Source organism: Mirounga angustirostris, unplaced genomic scaffold (genome assembly GCF_029215605.1).
Source record: "Mirounga angustirostris isolate CCGP_5_RB_7025 unplaced genomic scaffold, mMirAng1.0.hap1 SCAF_7, whole genome shotgun sequence".
Taxonomy (NCBI): Eukaryota; Metazoa; Chordata; class Mammalia; order Carnivora; family Phocidae; genus Mirounga; species Mirounga angustirostris.
The window spans coordinates 97,081,204-97,096,246 of record NW_026991715.1 but is presented as its reverse complement, the minus strand read 5'-3'; the positions used below and the strand labels follow the sequence as shown (position 1 = coordinate 97,096,246).

The 15,043-nt window shown below is 47.1% G+C and overlaps 1 protein-coding gene and 1 pseudogene across 3 annotated transcripts in view; one reads left to right on the top strand and one right to left on the bottom strand.

The window, feature by feature from the left end:
- The window catches only part of TENM2 (teneurin transmembrane protein 2), a 926,033-nt gene that overhangs the window by 820,641 nt on the left and 90,349 nt on the right, over positions 1-15,043 (top strand). The window lies entirely within an intron of this gene.
- LOC123862039 (small ribosomal subunit protein uS17-like) lies at positions 7,007-7,481 on the bottom strand (annotated as a pseudogene).

Here is a 15,043-nt window from a genome sequence, read left to right as displayed (position 1 = left end):
CATCAAATTTCAGCATTGCATGACTTCCCTGGATGGTTTAACAAACGTTCATTCAGAGTTTGCTAAATGTTAGACATTGGAAAGAGGCCTTTGGAAATTCTAGGACAAATACGATGCATGTCCACAAAGAGCTCACATCCATCTGAAGAGATAAGATGTATAACACATTATTATAATTACTACAGTCAGGGCTGACAGGGTGGAAGACCCCCCTTCCGTGGGAGCGTGGAGAGGCGACTGTCATGGAGTGTGGGTGCCGGCCACAGGACAGGAAAGAAAGCCCATCACCACATTGACCCCAACATCTTCAGTATCTCTCCTGGGAGAGTACTCAAAGCCACCGATCTGTGTGGTCAGTAACCTGTGATGGAGGCTCTTCCACCCACCAGCAGCTTCTACACTTCTCTCCCTAAATTAAGGTTTCCACGACAGTGTTTCTCAGCCCACCTCCATCTGTGAAGTTTGGTTCCTTGTTTTGCTCCAAAGGAGGCTGCCTTGGGTTAAGAGATGTGGATGCTGGCCTGAGTTTCCAGGCACTCCAGCCAGGTCTAAATGAGGAGAAATAACACTGGAGTCTGTCCAAAGCACTTGGAACAGACGAAGCCCACCCCTTGCCCATGGCCTCCTCCCCTTTTCCCCATCCCATAACCATCCAAATTGGTTTGACATGATTCAGGGATGCTATTCCGGCATTTATCTCAATTGTTAATTAATAACACCTTGTCTGTGCATTTAGCAGAGCCAAGCTCAAGACTTCAGGGACTCTGGAAGAGTTATAGTTCTCAAGTCCAAATAGTCCCATTTCTTCATCCAATGAGAGATAAAGCTTGGTGAACCCATTGTAAATGCCTTGATTAATGTGTGCAAATCATGTTGATGGATTGGTTGGGTGGGGGACAGCTTAGAAGTACAACATTGCTCTATTAATTGGGTTGGATGAGGATTCCCCTTGCAGTCCAAAGACCTTGTGGCAAATGTAGCTGGAGCCATAAACAGAGTCCCCAACTAGCTTCCGGAGAGGAAAACAATATATCTAATGCTTACAAGGGAAATGTGGCCTTGAGGCCACGGCCAGCTGGCCAGGCACTGGGTCTCTCTTCCTTGGGAGGGAAGCAGAACTAACCCCAACTGAGGACCACATGGCAACAGGGGGCTGAAATTATTCTGGATCTTCCAGTGTATTTGACTCAAGACTCTTCTGTTTAGGAAACTGAGGGTTGGGGGGTCAGTTTTCTATTGAGGTTTTTTTTTAAAAAAAAAAAAAAAGTAGAATTCATTCTTTATCACATAGAAAAACTATAATCAGTGAGATTTTTGAGAGCTTATGTGCACCGAGCCCTGTTCTGAGCTTTGTATGCATCTGGGTAATGGGATAGGCAACCCACTGGTGGGCGCCTGCACCTCACTTTCTGTTCCTCCACACAGCAGCCTGCGAGAGAGTTCTGAATTGTAAATCAGACCGTGCCATGACCTCAAAGGGCTTCTCATGTAGTTAAAATCAAAATCAAATGTTTCACCTTAGCCTAGAGTGCCTTCTGTGACGTGCCCCTTCCTCTTCTCTCGCCCGACCCCCACCGCCCGCCATAGCAGCTCTGTTGCGTCCACTCCCTCCAGCCCCTTGCCCTCACATGCTGAGCTTAGTCGTACCTCAGGGCCTTTGCTGATCCAGGGCCAGAAATGCTCTGACCTGGGCATTTGGCATGACCAGCTCCTTGCAGCCATTTTCCATTCTCAGCCCAAGCACCCCTCCCCAAAGAGGCCTGTCTCGACCTACCTCTGTCTCTCCCCCATCACCCGGTGGTGTTGCCTTCACAACAAATGGCGCACTCCTAAATTATCCCATCTATATCTTCCTGGTCTGTTTGTGTCATCGCAGCAGACGCAGAAGTTTTATGACTCTGTCTCTTCATAGTTTTTCCCTGCCATAGATAAGGATACAGAGGCTGGAGAAGGTAATATTCAAAATAGGCTTCCAGCTAACCACTCTGATAGACCGCTTGGCTACTTTAAAGGCAGAGGCTCATTTCTTCGCAAACACTAACAAAATTTGGAGACTGTTTCTGGGGAAAGTTCAAACAAGTACAGAACTGTTGCTGTAAAGAGGCCTCAGGAAAAGTCACCTCAAACATAGAACTTGCCCACTGAAGACCTTCTCACAGTAAATGGATTTAAGCATGGAATTTGTTTGGGGGGTTGGACGAAGATGTTTAAAGTTCATGAATTTACCTAACATCACACCTTCAGTCTTTCCTAATCAAGTTTTTAGTAGTTTAAATGATTATTAAGTGTCTCTTAAGGGATTATATTTTTCCCTGATTAGATGACAAATCAAATATTCATCATAAAATTGTGATTAAAATACCTAATTTGCAAAAAAAAATGTTAATAATGTAAATCACTGTGGACTTATTTTAGGGAATTAAAAGATCAAAACACAGATTTAACTGGTGGCAAAGAGGTAACATTTATTTCCTATGTTGGCTTCCCGTATTTTTGCGTTGGCCAGAGAAACTGCCTAGATTGTAGCAAGAACCCTCTTGGTTCCTGTGACCAGCCTTTGAATAAAGGTTCAAGGGGCCTGGTACCAGGATTATCTCCTTTGCTCCCACAGCCCTCCCCTCAGTCCAGACCAGTGGCTCTCTACTGGGGACAGCTTTACTCTCCAAGCGGGACATTTAGCAACATCAGGAGACATTTTAGGAGTCACAGCAGGGAGGAAGAACGGAGATGCTACTGGCATCTAGTGGGTAGAGGCCCAGGATGCTGCTAAAAATCCTACATACACACGACAGCCCCCACAACAAAGAATGATTGGGCCCCAAATGTCAATAATGCCAAGATCAAGAAATCTGGTGCAAGTATTAACATCTCCTGGGGACATATCTGAGGGGTCCAGACAGTTCCAGAGAAGGAAGTGTCTTTGGCTTGATGTCAGGGGCCTGATGCATCCAGCACTTACTAAGACTTTACCCACATTGCCCAAATAAATCACGACAATAGCCCACAAGAGCCCTAAGAGCCTCTGAGCATCCTTCACATAGAGGCAGATACTAAGGGCCAGATAAGCAGAGTGGCTGATCCAGGCCTCACAGCTAAAATGCAGCCATGCCAGGACTCAGTCAAGAGCCTTCCTCATGGACCCCTCGCAGCAGCTGACTATTGTGCTCGGGATCCTAGCAGGGCAATCTGTGAGTGCTTAACACCCTTAGCCCCGCAGAAACACGAATTCTGCAGCATTCTGAAAAATAGCATTGGTGTTAGCTTCCCCCCCCCCCCGCCCATTTTGGATTTGGAATGCATTTTTGCCACAAAGTGCTTATGCATTGGAATGCCAGGGTTCAAGCAGGGGAAAGTGGAACAGTTGGACTTTAAATAGCTAGACGCTCTCTGCAGCACAGTGAGCAGCTGCCCAAGGTCTGTGCTCTTTTCTTTGACTTTCCGTCTTCTCAGCCAAGAGCTCGGGGGATTGGAGAGGTGCCAGAACTATGTAGCCAAATGTGAATCCAAAGAAAACTGCAAGGTGTGCCCCAAAGCTGTGTGTGCAGTGCTCCCTCCCTCCCCGAGCACCGCAAGACCAAACCTTTCCAGGGGAATTCCCTCCCTTTTCCTGAGCTCAAGCTACTTCATCATTGATCTGCCAACCCCATTTCCTGGAACTCCATGGCCACACACACTGAGGGACGCTACCTCTTTGATTCACGGCAATCGTGGAGTCCGCAAATGTCAGATGCACAAAGACTAAAATATGGAGTCCCCAGCAGGTATAAAACCCAGAGAGGGGAAGTAACTTCTTCAAGGCCAAATAGCAGGGTAGGGCAGATCCAGGCTTCCTGGCTCTAGATTCAGTATGCTTTTCTCCACGCCATGCTGTCCCCAAAGGGACACAGTCCCCCTCAAGAGATCGTATGGCTGGCCTTACTGGTAAGATCATTCTGAGACCCAGGAACTAGATAGACTAAGATGAGTTGAGGCACCTGTGTACCCAAGAGTGAGCACCTTCTCTAATTGTGCCCGTAGGCCAGCCTCCCTCAACTTTCCCTAGTCCCAGCCCCATTTACATGTACTCTTGTCACGGAGGGTGGCAAGAGCAAACACGTCCCCCCATGCCAACCACACACACACACACACACACACACACAGCCAGGCCACAGGAGTGAATGAGACTCAGACTCCTCCACAAAGAATCCAAGGTCTGCTGGGGTGTGAGACAGATGTGAAACCAGCCTCTACAAAGCTGTATACTAAGGGTCCAGGATAGAATGAGGCCGAGAGCATAGGACAGCCCAGAGAAGGGGCATCAAAGGTTTCCAGAGCAGGTAAAACTCGAATTTTGAAAGCTACAGAGGACTTAGATCAGGAATGCAGGGAAAGCATTGTGGGCGCATGTGCAGAGGCAAGGGACAGCAGTGCATATCTGGGGACCTCGGAGAAGACTGACGGAGAGTGGAGGAGGGTGAGGCTGGGGAGGCGGGTCTGGACGGAGAAAGCCAGGCCTTGCGTGCCACGCTGGGCAGAGTGAAGTTTACCTGAAGTATTTGCTTTGTCTTCCTGCATTCAGCATCTTGGTCTCCACAACTGTAGCCACACCTTTTCTCTCAGACAGAAGGCTGATCTATCTGCTTGGGTGATTCCTAAATACATATGCTCACAGCAGAGAAGAAGGAGTGGCCTGTCTGTATGTTTCTTCTGTTGCACGTGCACAACCTTTCACTTCGAGGGGAGGAGACAGCCTGGCAGGGTGATCAAGACGCTTCAGGGCCAGGGAGCTCTGGGTTCACGTCCTGGCCCCACCACTGATGGGAACAAGTCGACCTGTCTCTGTAAGCCTCAGTTTTGTCCTCTGTAAAGTGGGACTAACACTAGTTGCCACCTCAGAGGATACTGTGAGCTCAGATGAGCTAATACATGGAAAATACTTAGTACAAAGGTTCTCTTAGGTCACTGGGCATCAGAATCACCTGGAAGGCATAATGCACAGATTGCCAGACTCACAGAGTTTCTGGTACAGTATGTCTGGGCGGGGCCAAAGGATATGCATTTCTAACAAGTACCCAGCTGATACTGACACTTTGGGAACCACTGACTTGACACAATAGGTACCATTTGGGGGGGAACTCAAGTGCTGACAGAGAGTGATTCCTCCATATGTGGCATCCCTGGGCCACCTGAGGGGGAGGACAGACCAAAAAGCTCTGCGTCCCAGGCCGTGGCAGCTTGATTGGCATACGGACCCACTGTACTCACTGAAGCCCCTGCCACAGAGCTGTGGCTATGGAAAGGGGCTCAGGACCCCAACTTCCCGGGATCTGTCCCCCCTCCCCTCTTTCAAGAGCCCTGGAGTAAAGCACAGCTGTGGGAAGAGCGTGCTGGAAGAGGGTACATGGTAGCTGGCCCTGGTCTCTCCTCCTTGTGACTTCCTGAGGCTTCTCCCATCGCCCTCAGGCCCAAAGTTGATGCTGTGCCCTTTTCGGCTGGGGTCTGCCAGGTCTTGGGTCAGGCCGACTTGTGTTAGTTCTGGCTCCAGTTCTTACTGGCTGTACTCCCTTGAGCAAAGCACCTGACCTGTCCGAGCCTCTGTTTCAACACCACCACCAACTTCACAGGCCCTTTGAGAGGTTTGACTAGCCATTTTACAGAAAGCGCCTGAATGCCACCTTATTTAAATGACAGGTCTAATTATTAGTATCTCCCTGTGTAATGTGACTTCAGAGACTCTGAACACACACACACACTGTTCCCAATCAAAAGCTCATCATATCAAGTAATGCATGACATTTCAAAATCAGAAATCCATCTTTTGGTCCCTGTTCTAATGTACATTCCCCCTCAATCCCACACGCACTCATGCTGGAATGAGTGTATTTTCCGTCGCAGATCACAACCCAGGGATCTGGATGGCTCAACGAACATATTGTCTGGTCTGCATAAGGTTAAAAAAAATCCCTGAATTAGCTGCTGACATATAACAGTAGAGGATTCCATTTAACCAGCTAAAAAACTGAGAAGCTAGAGAGTAGTTTGTTCAAAGTCAACAGTGAAGTGCTGGGATTGGAGCCTGGCTCTCCTAATCCTAAATGTCTGGCTCGTCCTCCTCCCAGACCCGTTTTCTAAAAGTAGTTCTATATCAGGTTGGCCAGAGAGTCCAAAGCTACTGGGATCTGGGACAGGGAAGGCAAGGGGAATCTGTAGAGAAAGGGATGCTGCAGTCATTGGGACAAGCTTCACCTACTCCTACTTCTGCTATGCCTACTCATAAAGCACACGGCTCAGGGGGAGCAGATCCAGGGAGAAGTTTCCAGCCCGCTGGGGCCCAGCACCCAAAGCACCCTTTTTTTTTTTTAAGTTTTTTTTTTTTTTTTTGAGAGAGCGAGAGAGAGAATGAGAGAGAGAGAGCATGAGACGGGGGAGGGTCAGAGGGAGAAGCAGACTCCCTGCCGAGCAGGGAGCCCGATGCGGGACTCGATCCCGGGACTCCAGGATCATGACCTGAGCCAAAGGCAGTCGCTTAACCAACTGAGCCACCCAGGCGCCCCCAAAGCACCCTTTGATGCACAACATCAGTGCTGTCGCTTCCCAGCCATCACGTGGTCCACAGCAGTGGGCATTCCCAAATCTCTCACGTGCCCCCTTGTCTGTGAGGGTTGCTGTACAGATTTGCAAGTGCACCCTTGTCTGGCCCCTCCATTTCTTCCTGACCATTAAAGCCATGGTTTCTTAATATCTTTCCACCTCCACCTGGATCATGCAATCATTTTCACTGGGCTGGACCGTTGGTCCTCCAGCTTCCAGTCTATTCCACACAAAGCGGTCAGTCAGAAGAATCCTTTCATTTCTATTTATATATATATATTTATATTTATTTTACATATTATATATAGCATATATTATAATATGTATTATATTATATATTTATATTATATTTGTATTTATTTATATTTTTTTTTTATTTGGACCCATGATTGGGAAAATAACTTTATTTTCTTGGGGTTTGGGCAGATGTCCAGTCTCAGAACTTCTGGATTTGCTTCCTGGTGTCAGTGGCCTTGGTGACCTTGAGCATGTAGAAGCACACAGTGTCACTCAAGGGCTGGCACTCACCCCCTGTGACAGTGTCGCTGATCGGGACATCCCAGAAGTCTGGGGACAGGGGCTCACATGTTCTGGCGGCGTTTCTTGAATCGGTTGTACTTTCAGATATAGGGGAGGTGGTCTCGATGGGTGACAGTAGTCGTCTGCATCTTCATCTTGGTCACCACATCAGACAGAATCCACCCTCTGATGGACACATGACCAGTATAGGGGCACTTCTTGCCAAAATAGGTGCTCTCAGTGGCCTTCTTGTGTGCCCTGAAGCCCAGACCAATGTGTTTGTAGTATTTCGGGAACTTCTCCTTGCCAGTTTCTCCAAGCGGGCCCCTCTTCTTATTCTGAAAGACGGTCAGCTGCTTTTAGTAGGCATGCTCAGTCTGTATGTCCATCATCTCCCTGGATGCCTGAAAAAAGAAGAATCCTTTTAAAAGTCAGGTCATCCGATGCCCCTGTGCAAACCTTTGCTGGGCGTTGCATCTCCCACAGCACATCATCTGGGTCACAGCCATTGCTCCCCATTAGCAGGCTCCTGCTTCCACTTAGCACTTACATCGTCCTCTACTCGTCTCCATCATCCAGCCCAACATCCACCATCTTGTTCCTACTCTCAAGATACTTTTCCACCCTGGACCTTTGCACCTGCTGTTCCCTCTGCCCAGAATGTTCTCCCTCCAGAAGTTTCCAGGACTTATTTCCTCATCTCATTCAGGCTTCTCCCAAACATTACTTCTGGGATGCTTCCCTGCCCCACCCCCATCTAAAACAGCAACCCTCCTCCTCCATCACTCTCCCGACCCTTTACCCTGCCTTACTTTTCTTTAGGACACTCTCACCTTCTCAAAGTCTGTTATACATTTCTTTGTTAATTGTCTGTTTCCCCTCTAGAATCTAGGTTCCTAACTGCAGGGTTCTTCTCTGTCTTGGTCAACTCATTATTAAATGAATTGAATGTTTTAATTGGAAGTTTTAATGAGAAGTGTCTAGGACAGAAAGCAGTTGTCTTTTATTCAGTACACAGTGACCCAGTATTTTAGTATGAATACATTTCCTTTTAGGACTAAAAAAACACATCCATACAATGACACCCAAGTCGCTACATACCACTCACAGCCTTTTATTAATGCAAAGAAAATCTAAAGGTAAGATACATTATTTCTTTTCAGTAAGACGTGAACATGGTTATACTGCTCTTCATCTCTATTGTCAACTTGGCTCACCCTGAATATGGACTTCACATGGGCCAGCGGCAGTAGGTATGCAAGCTCTGTAGGAAAGGCAGGGGCTGCCGAGAATCACGTTGGGTGAAGCCCGACCTCCCAAACCATGGCCAGCCTGGTGAGGCACAGAGTAGTGAAAGAGGTCAGCAGGTCTGAGGCTGGGCCAGCTGTGGGCAAATCCCAGCTCCCCCACTCACAAGCAGCTGCCTGACCTTGTCAAATAATGTAACCTCTCCAGGCGTGGGTTCTCCATCTATAAAGCCAGAGTAAACAGGTGGTTGCTATGCACTAAATGTTTTTGCACAAGGCTTATTTACTCTCTCACAAAGGCCCTATTAAACTAGTATTTTTATTATTTCCACTTGACTGATGAGAAAACTGAGGCTCAGAGAGGTAAGCTAATTAGCCCAAGGCCACACAGCCAATATGTTGCAAACACGGATCCTGTGACGTTAACTGGCAGTCCAATACTGGCCACAGAGTGAATGTGAAGATGAAATGAGATCTCCAGGGTGTGCTAAGCACAGTACCTGAAGCATGGCAAGAGCCATGTTTAGGAATTAGTACTTCTGATTTCCCTAATCTAACCGAAAGCTTGCATGATAGCTGAGTCTGGTCCCTTCTCCCACTTGGCAGTCTAGGGGCACTTCTTTATGCACCAGGAGGACAGGCATCATGCCCTCTGCTAATGCTCTCAGCTCAGGGGCCAGTCCTCCCACCTGCCCCCCGGGAGACAGGGTCTCTCTTCAGGCAGAAAGTAACTGTTCCGGTTTGTTGCTCCGAGGTGTCGGTGGTGACAGCCCCTTTTCTTTCTGAGGGGCCCAGCAGGTCACTGTCTGGCACCCCACCAGCCTGCCACCCCCTGCTGGGCTGGCTTCTGTCTGACCTGTCAGTGAGCTCTTTGAAAGGGAGGTTGATGGTGGGCAGGGGGGAGGGGCCAGGAACAGTGGGGGAGGGTGAGCGTTTGGGGACATCCGTGGCTGAGATCAGAGACCCTTGCTCTTTCTTGCCAGTAGTTTTTGTAACAGAACAGCGGGGAGACGGCAGCAGCCAGGATAGAATTCCCCCAGGTATAAAAGCGGGGAGACGGCAGCAGCCAGGATAGAATTCCCCCAGGTATAAAAAACATGGCCCTAGGCTAACAAGGGTGAGGCTGTGCCAGAGAGACCTGTCAGGGAATGTCCAAGGGGGACAAACTCTCATCAAGTGAGATCATTATTCCTGGAGACTCTGTCTGGGTTGAGGAGAGGTGGCGGGGGGGGGGGGGGGGGGGCGCGGATAGTAAGAGAGAGAGGCTGAAAGAAAGAACAACTAGAGAATGAAGATGTTTTGTGAAGCCTCAGCATTTCCTCCCCCAGGTCCTACACTATTCACAGGGTACCTTTATATGGCCGTGACTACTTACAGCCTCCCGTGAAGAATTGAGGATAGAAGCCAAATGTAGGCTTTGGAGGTGGACAGCCAAAGGGTGACTCACTCCATTATTTACTAGCTGTGTGATTGTGGGCAAGGCTCTTAACCTCTCTGAGCCTCAGTTTCTTCCTCTGCAAAATGGAGATTATAGACACCACCCTCAAGTGTCCGAGCGAGCTTATGGGATGATGGCTGCATAAGGGGGTAAGGGGCAGGCTGCAGAAGCACAGAGGGGCTTCAGTACTGGCAAAGGAACAGCCCTATGGAGGTCCATCCGTCACGAGTGGGAGCTAGGACAGAGGGCCAACTAAAACACTCTGCATCCCAGCTTTTCAAAAAATAAATCTCCCTCCAATATGTCTTTAAACTGTTCCTCTTCTATTTGACATCATTCTGCCTCGGGTAAAAGAGTTTAGTGCATGTCATGGCGGCGGGCACAGCGGCTCCTGTTTGCCATTTGAAATGTTCTACTCTAACTGCCCTTACAGGGCAGCCTCATATAGAATTTGGCTTTGGAGTGCAGCGAACTGGGTCAAAAGACAGCCCCAACATGTAGAAGTTGTGTGGTCTTAGGCAAGTTATTTACTCTCCTTCTTAATCTCTAATTCCTCACTTGTAAACAAGTTAACGATCCCCGGAATTCTGGCGGTGATTTAACGAAGGGATGCAGATAAAGCACTTATGACAGTACCTGAAACCTAGTAAGCTTTTCATAAGTGCCAATCATTAGCTCTGATTACACATGGTTGCCATTAATGCTTCATCATCCTACTGACTCCCAGAATGTGTCACCTAACATAAGGTCTCTATGCTGAAATATGCTGGCTTTGGGAGGCACTGGGAGGCCAAGGACAGGGGCTCTGAGCTTATGTGCTAGTAGTGATGATTTGGTTTGTATTGCATTTAATCACCCCAAAGCGTGCATTTTATGAGATCAATCAAGCAGGGGGCTATTGAGTAGATGAAGGTGTGGCTGGTCCTTCCAAAGATAGAGCTCCCAAGCCTAGAGCTCTGTTCTCGTGAAGTGCTTCTCAACCTGGATTGTACTAGACTATTGTGGGGAGATGCTCTGGGCCAAAAGGGGTCTGTGGTCAGGAAATGCTGCATGCTCCATTGCAACATTAAAGATTTATAATGCATATTCACCCATCAAAGTCTCTGAGAAGTCCTGCTGTAAAGAAACTAGTTTAATTGTTTAACCAATGTCTCTCAATTTGTTTTTGACCATAGATCCTCCAGTGCCACCTCCACTTCTATGTTTCAGGGAACCCCCAGGAGACATAGTTCGGGAAGGCTCCTTTAGTCTCTCAGAGTCAGATGTACTGCTATGGATATTTGAGGGATGTTTTCAGTAATTCAGAGCAAGGGTCCTTGAGTTTTAGCAGGCAAAAAAAATCACCTGGGAATCTTCTTTAAAATACTCTCGGGGTGCCTAAGGGGCTCAATCGGTTAAGCATCCAACTCTTGGTTTCAGCTCAGGTCATGATATCAGGGTCCTGGGATCAAGCCCCACACTGGGCTCCATGCTCAGCAGAGAGTCTGCTTGAGATTTTTCTCTCTCCCTCTCCCCATCCCCCCACTTGCACTCATGTATGTGCTCTATGTCTCTCTCTAAAAATAAATAATCATTTATTTAAAAAAATGCATATTCTCAGTTTCCACACTCAGAAATTCAGTAGACCTGGGTGACAGCAAGAATCAGCATTTTAAAATCACTGAGGTGGTTCCAGGGCAAGAGGTCAGGGAGCACATCTTGACCAACAGTGGTTTAGTGCCTGGCTTCTAGAAATACAGTGCTCAGACCAGCAGCAGCAGCATCACCTGGAGACTTGTAAGAAATGCAGACCAAAGGAAAGACCAGAGAATTAGAATCTGTATTTTAACAAGGTCCCAGGTGATTTTAATGCTGGTTAGATTTTAAGAAGCATTGGTTTTAAAGGTTTTTATTGATGGTATTTGTTTTGGGGTTTTTTTTCCATTTGTTTAGTTTTAATAAACTCAAAAAAAAATGGACACACACTGCAAGCTCATTGTCATAAAATTCCTACCAACCCTCACCCCCCATACGTGAGGGGTTGACCAGATGCCCCAGTAACTTCAAGGTAAGCCAAAGTCCTATTAAGAAGTGGTCTTACCTAGATTATATCCCTGTTTTCAGTAACAGTGCCTGGGTTTTCCTAAGCAGGCTTTGATTTTCTTTCCCACATGCATCCTGAAGAGTAGGAAACCCAGAAAAAGCAGCTCTCAGTGGGGCCTCCCCTCTGCCAGATCTCTTTTCAGACATGATTGATCTTCCATTGCTAAGTCATAAGAAAAGCCAAAGGTGCTTTGGAGCAAGGATTTCTGGCCTTGGAACTCTGAGACTGTCAAAAAAAGAGTCAGCACGAAGCAAGAGGAAAGCTTCCAACAGGCCTTCCAGAAGGAGCGCAAATACAATTTCACTTCTTGCAAGATTTAAGAATGGCGGTTGCTCTGGTTGGGAGGGAGGGGATGCCTGTGTAATGATGGTCCATCAGGCAGCCAGGGTGTTAATGGCAGGTGAAACCTTCCAAATGAGCACCCTGTCAGCCAATCTATTGCTTTAAAAGGTTGGCAATGTGGGAGACCTAACAGAGGCAATGAAGAACTAATCTCATATTGCCAGGTTAAATCAAGTCAGCCTTGCCTGCTCCTTTCACTTTTTAGTTACATCAAGCCAGAATACTTTCAATTATCCCTCCTTTCCAACTTGTCAGCAGGCATTGGGTAAAATGCAAATGGAACAGTGCCTTCCCTGGCGGAAAGCAGAAAATATCATGAAGAGTAGCCTCCACTGGTTGAGCTCTTGCTGTGTATTCAGTGCAACACCTTCACCATCTCATTTCATATGCACCACCTTATAGCATTTCTATGCTCTTTGGTGAAGTTGGTGCTATTGAGTCCATTCTATAGCTGGGAAAACTGAGTCATAGGAGGTCAGTCACTTGCCAAGGTTACATAGCTAGTGAATGATAGAACAGGTTTTAACCATTCTGACTCTAAAGCCTGTATTCTTTTGCTATATTCCGACTCTAAAGGCCGTGTTTTTTTGCTGGGCCAAGAATCTAGTGCTACTCTGGGAGAGTCCTTAAGCTTTAGAGTGCCCCCTCTCCTTGAAATTTTCTGAATGCTCCCCCCGGGGCAGGGACTCACCAGGATCAGCAGTGCTCCCTATTTCTCCCTTTCAGGGTGTTCTCTGACCCTCTACCATCCCTCCCCATGCATATGAGGTTGACCAGATTTTCAGAGATGTTTGGGGATTTGCTTTTATGAGCTATCTCAGGGCCCAATGCCCAATCTTAATTCCAGTGGACATATTGGCAAGTAGATTGCTCCTTCTGGCTGGAAGATTATTTTGCAAGATCTTGTAAGATCAGCATGAGAATGGTGCTGATATGTCAATTCGGGTAACTCAAATTGTTTATATAGACAGGGGCCTGGCAAAAAAATATTTACTAGGGACCCCACACACTTTAGACATGGTCCTGAAGGAGCTCACCTTAAAAAAAAATAATAACTACCAAGGCAAAAAGAATCCTAGGGTTGCCATATTTCTTTTTATTCCAAAACCTCTTTATGTGTCTGGCCATTCAGGTGCCTTTGGCCTTTGCCAGCCAGCCTCCACCTCTCCTTTATTTCCATCACAAAGAACAAACAGCACAGGCTTCTTCTTTCTTGCCCCAACTTGTTGCCTGCCCCCTTCTCTCCACTCTTTGTTAATTTTCTACTTCCCCATCATTAACTGATCTCAAGAAGGGCCCTAGGCTTTATTGGCTCCACCACCTGGATCCCCTCTATTTTCCTTGGGTAAATGAGAACTTGGCAAATACCTCACTCTGTATGCCAAATGAACCTATATGATGCCAAGAAGAAAAGAAGTAGAAAAGATTCAGAAGTACGTACTAGATTACTAGGTGCTCACAGCTGTGCATCTACCTAGCGTGGATTATCTTAGTCCTCTCATTGCTCCTGTGAGGTATCATAATCATGCCCACTCGGCAAATAAGGAAGACAGAACACAAAGAGGTTGGTATCTTGCCTAAAGTCAGTCCGTTGGCAAATACATAAATTGCATAATCTTAAATACACACCTTGATGTGTGTGTAGCCAGGTGAACAAGATGAAGATCTAGAGCATTTCCAGCACCCAGAAAGTTCCCAGCTAGTACCTCCCCATTAAGGTAACTACAATTTCTAATGTTTTACCATAATTGATTAACTTTGCCTGTTCTTGAACATCCTATAAATGGAACCATATGTACTCTTCCTAGTTTTAACCATCCTCTTGGCCAGATGAGTAGGGAAGGTAGATTTGGTGGTTGGTGATGCCTCTCATCAGACCATGATCTGGAAAGAGTGGAGCTCATTTTTAAAATCTGAGCTGCTGACCAGTTTCCCAGTCAGGTCCTATGTGCAGACGCTAGCAGAGCCGTCCGTGGCACCTAAAGTGAATTGTTGGAGTCGATTTGTGCCACCCTGTCACAAAATGAAACTAAGAAAAGTAAATTTAGATGTTTTCCTGAAGCTTTTAATACCCAAGAAAGCTGGAGAGTTCAGGCAGGTTATAAAGGGAATCACTTGCATACCAAGCTACAGGGAATAAAAGGCACGAAAATTGAACAAAATGCTTCCATCCGGATTCTCCATAAGCTGCCCAGTTTACAAAGATCAAAAAGGAAAATAAATGAAATGAATGAAATAAACACCCTCTCATTCCTAGAGACCTCCCTTCTCTGTAAGAGCCATGTGCCGACTCTCGCAGCCTTTCCCGAACAGAAAAGATGTGCATGTCTCAGCCAGCTCTGAAATACCCGGCATCTACTGTGGCTCTCTGCAGCCCCTCCACTGACCCGTGGCCTCCTCCCCACTGAGCATAGCTTCACTAGTATGTGTTCAGAGAAGGCTTTGAGGTTATAGCTTTTGCCTATTTAGGAGCTCCATGAAAAATCCAACAGCGCGAACTAGGCGGGGGCTGGAAACCACTGGCACAAACTTGTAGCCAGCCCAGAAGGCAAGTGCCACCTTGTGCCAATGGTAAACAGCTGAATGGAGGTTTGAATCCCACAGGAAAATAGTGTGGGCCTCGGCAGCCTGTATTTCAGGGAATGAATTCCCAGGCATCTTGTTTCTCCTGTTGACTCCTTTCTAGAAACTTATTTCAACCAGCCTGATTCTTTCCCGGCTATAGATGTAGGCAGGCCTGCAGAAGTAATTAAATCTCATGGCCACGCATACTTCCCCAGTTGATGGGTGTCCACTGCCCTGTCGTCAGACTCCCTTCGGGAAAGAAATATCTCCTCCTTCTGA